This window comes from Tenrec ecaudatus, chromosome X, assembly GCF_050624435.1.
Source record: "Tenrec ecaudatus isolate mTenEca1 chromosome X, mTenEca1.hap1, whole genome shotgun sequence".
Lineage (NCBI taxonomy): Eukaryota > Metazoa > Chordata > Mammalia > Afrosoricida > Tenrecidae > Tenrec > Tenrec ecaudatus.
In genome coordinates this window covers 3,370,580-3,383,453 of record NC_134548.1, presented here as the reverse complement: position 1 = coordinate 3,383,453, position 12,874 = coordinate 3,370,580, and the positions used below count along the sequence as shown (strand labels likewise).

Sequence of the window (12,874 nt, the reverse complement as noted above, 5' to 3'; positions counted from 1 at the left end):
ATGAAGACTCACAGCAACCCTATTGGAAAGAGGACATGAGTTCCTGATGTTTCTAAGACAGTAACTCTTTATGGGAGTAGAGAGTCCCATTTTTTTTATCTTAAATCCCTCAGACCTGCTATTGATGTTGAACTAATGACCTTTTGGACCACACCAGGCTCATCCCCTGTATCCCACCAGGGCCCTCAAGGCATCCCCAGGAGTCCTTCATTGTCTCAGTAGAGCCAATGAAATAGCCACATAAACCAAACTCATTGCCACTGGCTGGCACTGATTAGCAGCCCAGGTTGTTCCTCTTTGAAGGCTCAGGCTCCTCTGTCTTCTAAAGGAGAGGCACAAGGAGGGGACTCTCACTATTTGGATTCCACCAAATATGACCCAGTGAGGCCCCCAGAGTCGAGCTTTGTCATCTTGAAAGTGTGGTAGTTCTGACGGGCACTGATGCTTCTTCCTCTTGCCTTACACCCTCCATGATATGCAGCAAGAGACGGTGAGGTCCCCAAGGAAGACTATGAAGCTTTTGTGGACGTGGTCAAAGAGAATGACATCCCTGTAGAGAACATAGTGAATGCCATGGATTCAGGTAAAGTCACTCCTGCGAGCCTCGCCTCAGATGACGGGGGTGGGGGGGTGGGGTTTCCAATGTCCTCCTCACGCTCATCTTTTTGGAAAGCTATCACTTTAAGGGCGATCAATGGGGATGCACGACAATGACCAGCTGTTTGTTCATTTCATGTCTTCTCTTTCCTTCCTTGTCCTTCCCATTCTCTTTCAGATGACTGTCCTGGGAATATCAATTAGGTGACACTTCTGCCCTCTGATAGTCATCTTTCCGGTAAGTAGGAGTTTAAAAACAATATCTGTAGCTACAATTTTAAAGGTTGAACAGTAACAACTACAATAGTAATATCTTTGGAATTCAAACATGTTCTTTGTTGGGTGGGAGAAGGGCAGGGCTTCTTTAAGGTTGGAGAGTTAAGAAGAAAGCAATCTAAGATAACTTTGGGGACTGCGGGAGGAAGGTGGGTAGAATTCTCTAAAAGGAACGAGGGTTCATTTCCTCGGAGACTTGGCTGACACGAGGGGTCCTCACGTGTCGGGGAGAACTGGGCTCTAGAGGGTTTTCCCTCTTCCAAAGACTTGGACCTTTCAGGAGCAGATCGCTGGGTCACGGGGTATTTTGACCCTCGAACCTTGCAGTGAGGCCAGAAGACAGTAAATCAGAGATCAGAAGGCATGGCCTGAGGACACACCCTAGGTGAATTTTGCCATGTGAGCAGAATAACTCAAACGGAACCCAACCAAAACAAGACAAAACTCCCCCAGATTTCAGTCGCTATGGAGGTGGCCCACAGAGAGGAAGTTGAGCTTCCGCATCACGTTTCCAAGGCTTTGCATCTTGGAAGAAGCACACCGCGATATTGCCGTCCACTGGAATGGGTGGCAGCTTTGATCTGCTGACCTTTCAATGAGCAGCTTACAGAATCACGCCGGGGGCCTCTGGGATGTGTACAATTCATCTCTGGAGGAATCTGTGTGAATACGTTATCTTGAAGGTCTTATACCTTTCCACTTCTGCACATGACTTATAAAAGGGACTTATGATGCAGACACGCCTAGGAAACAGCTGTGCTGTGTAACCTCCTGTTTGGCAGCCAGGTAACTCCTAGTGTTGAGTCTCCCTTGGGCGTTTCATGACTAGACACAGGACACAGAGAAGCCTACTCTTAACCCTTGACAGGTACAGGCTCCTATGAATTTGAGGTGTGAATTTCTCATGCGAACACCCACATTCATATTAACAATGTCTTTTCTCTGTCCCCCTCTGCCACCTCCCTTCTATTCTCCTGGAAATGTCTAAACCAGTCCAGTGATGTCCGTCTCTATATTGTTGCATGTCTTAAAGAAGTTCGCATCACGAATGCAGGCATCATCCCTTCTCCATGGCAACGGAATCATCATCAATCTGAAGATAATAGTCTCTTTGCCCTCAAATCACACTTTCTCTCCCATTCTACGAATGCACGATCGTTAATAAATGATTTTTCTTCCAGGCATCTATGTTGCTCTTTCAAGTTACTGATTCCTAACTGATTCTGTCTATTGAATCCATCTCTACTGATATGATCCTAAGCGGTGCAGTCTGAGTTGACCAGAGAAACAAATCCAGAGACACTCATATGTGTATGAGAGAGCTTAATATCAAAGAGCAATTTTATATTAAGAATCTAACCCAGCCCGGTCCAGTTTACGTCCATAAGTCTGATATTAGCCCATATGTCTGACACAGATCCATAAATTCCTCTTCAGACTCACGCATCGCATGCAATGATCCCAAAAGCAGGAAGATCACAGGCCAGTGTGTGGAAAGTCTTGTGGAAGACTCTTAATGCTAGCGTGGCACTCCGTGTGGCTGCTCTAGCTCCAGCTTTCCTCAGCAGAGATTCATGTGCTTGTCAACAGAATGTGAAGCAGGGAGTGTGTGTCCCGCCTCCAGTGAGGAAGACAGGAGTTTCCAGAATCCTCAGTAGAAGGCCACGCCCACACAGAGGCCTCATTGGCTAGGACCTGGTTGACAGGCTAGGCTCCACCCTTCACTCAAGTTGACAGAAGATGATGTAACTGCCATACAAACCCTAACCGAATGCCGATTCGAATCCATAGCCCTCCTGTAGGACAGTGCAGCATGGCTCCAGTGAGTTTCCCACACTATCTCTTTATGGAAGTCAGATTATTGTAGGTTTCTCCCTAGAAAATAATGATGGGTTTGACCTTTGACATTATGGTTAGGATCCAAGTGCTTTCACCCCGGTACTGCCAGGGCTCTTTAAAGAATAAACACACTGCCACAGAGTCAATTCCATCCCACAGCAACCTCCATGTAGGGATTCTGAAGCTCCCACGTTGATGGGAGCAGAGAGGCTCCTCTTTCTGCCTTGGAGCGGCTGGTGAACTTGAACCACCAACCTTGCAGTTAGAAATCGATGCTTCCCAGGCGCTACTGCCAGAGCTCATAGAATACATACTTACATATAATTCGCAGTGCACCAAAATATCTATTTCCACGCAGATCTCCATGAAATGGTATCTGTGACTCGATGAGAGACCTCGTCAGAGTGAGCAGACTTTCTGCAGTGGTGGTCACGCGAGAGGGATACATGCGATGCCATGTCTGCTGAAACGCACCGTGAACCTTCTCTGTCCTTGTCTAGTTGCTGTTGTTAAGGGTCCGTGACCCATGTGACCAAACGGAACTGCTCCATCGGATCCTCCAAGCTGAGATCTTTATGGGAAGAGATCGGCTAGGTCATTCTCTTGTGGAGATGCGGGTGGATTTGAACCTCTGACCTTTACAGTTAGCACTTGAGTACTTAATCAGTGGCTCCCCTTCACCACCATGATACTCACTTCTATCAAGCTGATGCCAACTGTAGGGCGGGTCAAACTACCTCTGTGAGCAGTTTCTGAGACAGTCACTGTTTACGGGAGTAGAGAAGCCTGTCTTTCTCTCTTGGACTCACCTGGGGTTCTGAACTGTGGACTCTGGCGATCACAGCACAGGATGCCACCAGGGCTCCCCACCAACTACATTATATATATATATATATATATATACATATATATATATATGCATTTTTTCCCAGTACAACAACCAAAAAATGCAATTCCAATGAAACAAAGAAAATCCAGCAAACTTAGAGGATGCAGCCAAGGCAATGCTTGGAGAAAAACTCATAATTGAATCATATCAAGTTGTAAAATCACTACTGCCATCCATTTTAGAGCATTTTACTCTTCCTTGTAGTCACTATTTTTTGTGCAATTATTTTTTTAATGTGGGGAAAATATACATGAGACATTTTAAAATTCAATGTCTCCATGTTTAATTCGGTGCCCTTGGTGATACTCTTGTACAACCTTTTCCCTAGCATTCCATTACCATTGACATAATTCAATGTCCGTAAAAGAGAAATTCTTCCTCCTTCCCCAATGGCATCATTCTACATTGTACGCGACAACCTACACTTCACAATAATGGTCGGTCAGTTTGGCTTCCTGTGGCAGCTTGCGTTGCTGTGATGCTGGAAACTATGTCCCAGGTAGCAGTGGGGTTCACGCATTCCCACCTTCAGGAGAACTCATGCCTAAGGCTTTGTTGAGTCAGCAAACTTGTTAAAATGGCCCTGTTAATCAGGGTTCTCTGTCAGGTGGATGCCTGGGCAGCCGCGCAGTGTAAAAGACACGAATTTATATTCCTTCCTTTGTGTGTTTTTTTCAAATCATTTTATTGGGGGATAAGCTGTAAGAATAGATCTTCCATCCATCGTGTCAAGCACATTTATACATTTGTTGCCATCATCATTTGCAAATCCTTTTCTCTCTACTTGACCACTTGGTATCAGCTCCTTATTTCTTCCCCCTCCCTCTTTAGCCCTTGATTATTAAAAATTTTTTTCATGACTTACACCAAATGCTGTTTCCCTCCACCCACTTCTCTGTCTGTCCCCCTGGAAGGGGGTTTTATGTCAATCATTGTGGCCACTTCCCCCTTTCTCACCATACCTTTCCCTTCTGATACAATTGATGTATGGATTTTTACAAGGTGTAAAAGCCCCCGACAAAGTGATCTTAAAAACAAAACAAAAAAAGAAGGATCAACGTTCCAGGCATTCGTGAGCTGAAATTGACTCGTATTAACAAATAATGTGCTGTACTCTGCTGGCAATGACAGATTCAAAAGAAATGGAGTTGAATTCATCATCACAAAGGATATTTCAAGATCAATACTGTAGGCATTATCTATCCACACACAAGGAAAGCCAGCGAATACAACTAGTATACAAAATGATAAACACACCACTGAAGCTAGTCATGCAGAAAATGAAGAATTCCCCAATGTCCTGTCTGATTTTGATCAAATGTGCAATCGAGATATATGGATTTTTATTGGCAATAAGAATGGAAAAACTGGAAACAAAGAAGGAACAGTAGTTGGAAAATATGGCCTTGGTGATAAGAGCCATGAAAGAGGGAGGAGGACAGGGGTGGGGGGTGTGTGAAATGAGAAGCTGGTGCCAAAAGCTCAAGTAGAAAGACAATGTTTTGAGAATGATGATGTGAGCAAATGTACAAATGTGGTTGACACAAAGGTGGTCGTATGGACATGGTATGTTGTTCTTGAGTCTTCCTCCCATCCTTGTGCACATGCTTTCTTCATGTCATCCAGCTTCCCAGAATGTTGGCTTAACCTGCAGATTGAATGTGGAGACCAGGTGGTGCTGGGCTGTGTCAATGAAGACATCAGGTAATACAACCTTGCTTCTTGAAAGGCAAGAAGACTTGAAGGACTTGATGAGGGACATCAAAGACCATGGCCTTCAATGAAGATGAAAATTTAATCTCTTACACTATGTTGTAAAATAGTTGAATATTTATGTGGATATGCATGCAAGCCACAAGACCTCTTTAGAGTACAGCAGAGCAAGGTTGTCACCTTGTGTGATAAGGTGTGCCTGATCCAAGACATGGTCTTTTCAGTGGCCTCATGTGCATGAGAAAGTTGGGCATTGAATAATGAAGAGCGAACAAGAGTCAATGCACTTGAATTGTGGTGCTGTCGGAATAATCAAAGTAGCATGCATTGCCAAGAGGAAAAATTCATCTGTCTTGGAAACAGAAGGCCAGAGTTCTCCTTATGTCAAGGAATTGAGACTTTTTCGGACATGTTGTCAAGAGTAACCTATCTATAGAGAAGGACATCATGTTTTGTAAAGTAAAGGGACAATTAGAGGAAAGCCCTCGATGAGATGGGGGCACACAATGGATGCCCCCATGGGTTGCAGCATAGAAGCAAATGTGAGCGTGGCACAGAACCCACATGTTTCATGGGGATGAGTATGGGGTCGCTAAGGGTTAGACATGACTTAATGGCAACTAGCAACAACACTGCATGCAGAGTTTATAACATGCATCCAGTCATGCACAGAGAAACCCCGATACGTGCACCTGCATTGACTCCCACATGCCTTCGTATATTCACCTGAGGACATCCGTGTTTGTCTCCATCACCACACCCACGACCATGACTTGTCTGTGCTGGTCTCATCAAATGCATGTTAAGTACAATTTGCAGACATTGTCTGTTTCCTCCCATGGTGTCTCTGGGCTCCTCATTCAAATCGTGCTGATGTTACTCACCTTTTTCTTACCCTTCCCATCACCAAAAGGACCTTCTTTCTAAGGCAGTGGTGAGAGTCACATAATTCAACAGCTGGTTCGCCAACCAAAGGGCAGTTTTAAATATTTACAAAAGGTGTAGAGAAAGGTGGTATATTATTCCATAAAGTTAATACCTGAATAAGAATGTAAGTCATACAAAGCTAGATTGTTATAAGAAAGTGTGTAAAAATATTAATTAAAAATTAAGTTGTACCTGACGAAACCCAATAAAAATGTTTCGTAGGATATTTCCCTATTGCTTCTTGATTGGCTTCCTCATTTGCAATATCCTTTGGGCATCATCAGCTGCGTGATTGTTTCTTAAGCATTTTTCACAGTAGTAGGATCCCACTCCTTAAAGGCAGGCCAATCAGACAAGAGTCGTAGCGTTTGACAGGTTAGAGACAGTTCAGAGACTTCTCTTCTCTGGACATGTCCTGTTCACCTTTGGAAAACCCTCAGCTTATGTTGAACTTACAGCCATTGCTTGAACATGATTTTTAGCTCTTTGGAAACTCTCAGGAATGGCATAATGCACTCATATCATATCCAGTGGGATTTGGGGGAAACGCAAAGCTGAACAGATGAATAGTGTGTCACCCTCTGGTAGTCTGAAACATTTTCTTTCCATGTTCTATGTTTGTTTACTGAAGTGACAAATGCAAGGGAATAAAAACTATTTCATCAAAAGTACAACAAGTTTTATGAAATGAGTGAATTAACACTGCATGTATACTTCCCTCTACTTTCACAGCTTCGGACGTTTAACATGTCTTGTAATAATTATAATTTGTCTAATTGTATTACCTGAACCCCTGAAGGTACTGCCACTGCCATTCTGTATGAACCTTCTTTTGTTATGCTGCCAGTGAATTACAAACTGCCCACTTTGTAAATGAATTATCCAAAAATGTGACTAATGTGTTGGGTACTCAAGAAGATATAGACAGGAAGTTAGAACAAAAAAGTAAATGCTCTTTATGACATGACCATCTATTTAGGAGATGATATACAGGGGCTTACGGCCAGGTCTAGTCTACAGTGCCATGCTGTACATACATAGATCTGTGTTACACCTAAACAGTACAATGGCAGTCAGCATAGCTGGATTAAAGTGAAGAATCATCTTCAAGGTATTTGGCACAATGCTAATGAGTCTTTAGTTTTATTAAAACTCCATCAAGAAATATTAGCCATAAAAGATGCTCAGTCTCTTAATTGTGATGCCGCTAAGGTTGCTGAGGATTGGCTCCAGCATTTTCAAGATGCTTTCCCTCCCTTGGGAAATCTCGGAGGCCTGCCCCACATGCATATGTCCATGGTCTCAGCAGGAGTGCGTGTATGGTTGATCTTATGCATACTCCCTATGATACTGCACAAGGTTATGATTGAATTATTGGCCTTAAGAACAAAGCTTCATGAAGTGCACATGTGCACTTTGCCCCCTCCCCAAACAGGGGTGTAAGGATGGTTAGTCAAAGACGGGTAAGATCGAGTCTGCGTTTCTCAAGCTAAGACAGGTCATAGTCGCCTGGAGGACTGACACTGATGATGGGTGAGGGAGATTTCAGGACTCGACAAGCTAAGAAAGGAACAGTCATCTGCTGACGTTTTGAGTAAAAACGTTTTCAGTAACTAAAAGAGGGGGAGAGATGTTGAAGGCCATTAAGTCTCAGCCTTGAAATGGCTGAGAATTCTCATGACCTATGTGTCAATGTTTGCCGATTTCTTCTGTGACTTTACGTTTTGAACAGACTGTCAAGGACAAGAAAGTATGCAAGGTCTGGAAAAACAGGTTGTTTAATGTTCTCAAGGATGTCTGGTTTGGCAGAAGATAGAGTTGCTGTGTGTATCAAATGTGTTTGTTTAACAAAGAGATCATTAAACCCAGGTTGTGTATGCATGGACATAAGGAATATATTTTTTGTGTGTGTCATTTTGGGAATTTTTGCATGTTATTACCTTCTTATATGCAATGTCTTCAAACCATTCTGGCACAAATTACGGCACAAGTTCATCTGAACAGCCTTCAGTTGAATCGAGTTCATGGAGTTATCCCCTACACAAAGTCTGAAGAACTGGCACTCAATGATGGGTAAGAGGATTGAGTTCAGAGGCATCAACCTAAGACAGGAAACTGTTTTTAAATAAAAATAGCCACAATGACAGGTGGGATCATCAGAAGCTATCCCAACCTAAGACAGACCCAGTCCCGCTTTGCTCATTTTTAGTAAATAAAGAAGGGGGAGATGTAGGAGGTGGTCGGCTGGTCCAGGTGTTTCTTGGTGGGTGACTAATTAGGCCCCTGTGCCTCCGTTTACCTTGCAGATAAATAAACTGCGAGATAACTCAGTTCCTTAAGACCTCCTTGAGATTCTTTTGAACCTTGCATGTCCTTGTGCTTATCTTAGAATGCAGAGCTTTTATTATTCAAGTGTTCAGACAGTGTGCTCAGTTAAGTAGTTTGCACAGACAAGAGGTTCACAATGTTTTTTAGAGCAAGTGCTTTAACCTTTTTCTAGTAACCATTCCCTTGTATGAATCGTATAAAAACCAAGCTTTGAATATACTCGGTGCTACAGTCTATCAGACTGCTGTCCTCCCAACCCCACACTTTGTACATGTCTGTTTTTTTCCTTTCATCCGCACGCCTCATTTCAGATGCAGCTTGGTGCAGGGTAGCTGGTCTGTCTCCCACAATAATGAGGCCAGACACATTCCCTCCGAAAAACTAGAATTTTGAAAACTCTGAGAAGTGCCAGGGAAATCCTAACACAGTGAAGGCCCCTGATGTGAGTCACGTTCAAGTCGAAGACATCTTCCATGTTTGTCCAGTGGCTTAGCTGATAGTCCAAGGGAGGTCTTTCAACTTTTTTGGAAGCATCGCGTCGCTCGCTGCATTCTAGGGAATGCGCTGATGCACCCAACCTCAGTCAGCTGGACAACACTGGACGACCAGCAGAGGTACATCTACATTGGAAAAGTATGGTCACAAGGCTCCTTAGAAGCCCAGAGAGTAAAACTTGGTCTCACTGACGTCAGGCATGCTCTCAGTGGGGATCAGTCCCTACAGAAGGATGTAGTTCATGGTAAAGTATAGGGTCATTTAAAAAGAGGAAGACGCTGCAGGAGATGGAGGAACTCTGACTGCAACAACGAAATCAAACATAACCACGATGGTGAGGGTTGCCTGTGACTCTCCTTGACACAGTTTCAAATGTGTCCTCTTCCTGCTGTTCCCTGAAAGGTCAATTTTCCATTTCCACTCAACCTTCTCTAATCTCTGAAGATTAGTCTCATGCATGTAACTCCCCAAGGCAAAGAAAGGACTCACCTGCCATGCCAGATGTGAAGCTGAGACTTTTTATTAGGCATAGTATTTTGACTGAGGACTATCAGTTCCTGGAATCAGAAATGATATAAAGGTGTGGTCACGTTGGGAGCTTCTCACTTTCGATCTGACCTAAGCTCCTTTCACGAAGGGACCAACGATGACCTTCAGCATGAAGACCCTTCTCTTGACCCTGGTCCTTGGTCTGGTTTATGCCGAATCAGAACCACAGTTGGAGACTGAGGTGTCACCGGAGGTATGTGTGTGTGTGTGTGTCAATGTTCGTCTAGATGAGTTTGTATTAAAGTGTATATGCGGTTTGGTCTACCCATGTGTGTGTCCCTAAAGTCATGCTGCTGTCTGACAGCTCTTCATAATTCCCCACTCTGCTTGTCTCAGGGAGAAAGAGAGGCTGTCTGCTCCCATGAAGTTGGAGTGTCTCAGAGGTCCTATAATGGGTTGCCGAGAGTTAGCAGCTCCTCAGTACCAGTGGGTTGGGTTGTGTGTTTGTCTCACAGTGAAGAGACTCGGCGACCCCCGTGGGGTCGTCAGGCTTCTGAGCCAACTCCACGACAACGGCTTTGCTTCTGTTCCCTTTGGATTTTATTTCCTTGGTGTGGGGTGGCGCTGTGGTTGCTCTCTCCAGAGGCACTCTGAGCTCCGGTTGATGGTTGCATTGTGGGCCTGGATTCATTTTGCTTTTGTCCACAAGATCAGACCTGTTCCCTGTTTTTCTTCTGAAATGGGTGGATAAGAGGACTCACATTTCTTGTGAACACCTTGCAGATCACAGGGGAGTGGTACACCGTGTACGCAGCAGCGAGTATCAAAGAGAAGGCTGAGGAGGGCGGATCACTGCTAGGATATGTCCGAAACATTACTGTCTCTGACGGAGGCAACTCAGTATCCTTTGAATTTTATGTCAAGTAAGTAAAATCTACCTAAAATTGACCCAATAAAAATGCAAACAAACAACCTGCATCTGATCTCAGGTTTGCAAATGAGAAGATGAAAAAGACCACGGGTTGGCTTTTTGTTAGTCTTGAACATTACATCTTTGCTCTTCAGCATGTTGAAGGGTTCTTGTACAGCAGTTGATCCAGTGCAGCACATCATGTCATCTCTGCACTGATTCCATGACACCGGGATCAGAGTTAGAGGATTCATTCAACTCCCCGGGTGCTTCTCTTCAGCCACAAGGTTAACCTCTAGTGGTGTGGTAGTGAGCATTGGGGTTTTCTGTAACTTGACTTCTTCCGCATGTGGAATCCTTACTGGAGGTACCAGTCTTTGCTGTTCAAGTGCCCGAAGTCCTCTTTGTTTCAGCAAGCCAGGTTGTGTTGCCTGAGTATTGTGGGTTCTCTTTGAACCTTTATCTAATTCCGTTGACATGTTGGGCTTCATAGAGCCCAGGTTTTGGATGATGGGCTTAGGATGCAGATTGAATAAGTAGGCTAAAAGGCTATAACCCTGACACACACCTTTCCTGATTTTATTTTAATTTTTAAAAATTGTTCAATGAGAAAAATACAATGACAAGACAGACACAATATCCAAATGAGGGAGGACATGAGGATGACTTCAAAACAGCATCCAAGGAGTCACAGTTAGGAACCTGCCCAGATAGAGTAGGGAACAAGGACGTGCTCCAAATTCCTGATGGGTGGCAAATCAATACATTACAGTTTAGAGTTGAAACAGGAACAGGACCACTGGGGTGGGTCCAGCAGGAGGTACATTACACTTGAATGGTTCACAAGATTGGTCCAGAATCCTCTGACCAAAATAGCAAGTTGAGAGTGATAAGACATGAATCATGACCATGTGACCCCATGCACTGTGTTCAGTATGGTACCCTCCATGAAGGATGCACTCAGCAAGAGCTAAGAGACACATCCCCTCACTGTATCGCTTCCAGATTTTACACCTGTTCCGCCCAAAGGACTTCCTGTTGGTGGATGTACAAGTTCTGCACGAGCACAATACAGTGCTCTGGAATTCCCATTCTTTGCAAAGATGTTCGTAGTCTGTTATGATGCACGAGCTGAATTGCTTTGCTTCGTCAATGAAACAGAAATAAGCATCTTCATGGTATTCTCTCGTGTTAACCTGATGTCAGTGATGGTGGCACACCTCACATCTTCTCTGAATCTGGCTGGAGTTTTTGGTAGTCCCCTGTTGATGCTGTACTTGCCATCGGTTTTAAATTGCCTTGCAAAGAAAAACAAAACACATACCTTACTTGCAGGTGACGTTAAAGATGTTGGTCATTAATATTTACAATGTGCTGAGTCCCTTTTCTTTGACGTCCCTACAAACGTGGATCTCTTTTAGTCAGGTCGGCAGGGGAACACCTGGGTTCACCTCTGTGTCATAATACTTACAGCAAATATCCCCGGAATTCTTGTTTAAAATGAGATAGCTATGTTTTGTTCCACTGATGAAAAACGCCTGCTTTGAACAGGGCTTCTCTTGAAGAAGTGCCTCTATGTGATCAAACTGGACAGAGAAGTTGGGTGAGTTTCCTAGGAAACGTAGCAGACAGTGGCTTTACATTCATGAGAACAAGCAACATGGAGCAGGAAGGGAAGAATGCTTACACAACTCCAAGGAGGCCCCCCGCCGTGTCTCCAGACCATATGCACAGGAATCATGGAACCGCTGTGCCTTCTTTTCTCTCTATTCTCAGTAACGCACTCATAGAATAAACTCTACAATAAAATGACATATTTTAAGAGCTCAGGTGGAATGTGTTGTGAAGTACATGATCCCTAAAGAATAATTTGTCATACTAACCTAGCAGGGGAGACACCATGATCAGAAAGGTAGTTTTCCCGGGGCGAGTCTCATCCTTTGCACTGCGGGGATGCTGACCATTGTGATCTCCCCAAATGCGGGAAACTCGACTGCAGAGTTTGTGGTAGTGGGGGGCTGAGTTCGCACCCTCCCCTGAAAGAAAATAATAATTTTTTGCTGTTTGTTCTGCAGGGTTAATGGCATATGCCAGATCGTCACATACACAGGGGAAAAAGTAGCAGATGGTCGTTACCAAATTGACTGTGAGTACCATGTTCCCAGAACTCTGGAATTCATGAGAGCCCCTGCTACTTATTGCAAATTCCTCAGAAGCACCACGAGGATTGCACCATCCTTGCCTTTGTCTGCAGTGACAGGTCAATGGTTAACCATCTCAGCTCTATACACTGGTACTGATTGAGGCATTCCTGCCACCTGGAGCTTCCATGCATTTCAGAGTAGAGCCACACACATGGAGCTTCCAAAGCCTGGTGTTCATTTTATTTCTCCTCTTTGGTGGATTACAAT

At 44.1% G+C, this 12,874-nt stretch overlaps 1 non-coding gene across 1 annotated transcript; it reads left to right on the top strand.

The window, feature by feature from the left end:
* The first annotated feature begins 12,338 nt into the window (after nucleotides 1–12,338).
* LOC142435113 (U1 spliceosomal RNA) lies at nucleotides 12,339–12,502 on the top strand. Its single transcript, XR_012781258.1, has one exon. It is a non-coding gene; the product is annotated as a U1 spliceosomal RNA (small nuclear RNA).
* The last annotated feature ends 372 nt before the right edge of the window (nucleotides 12,503–12,874 follow it).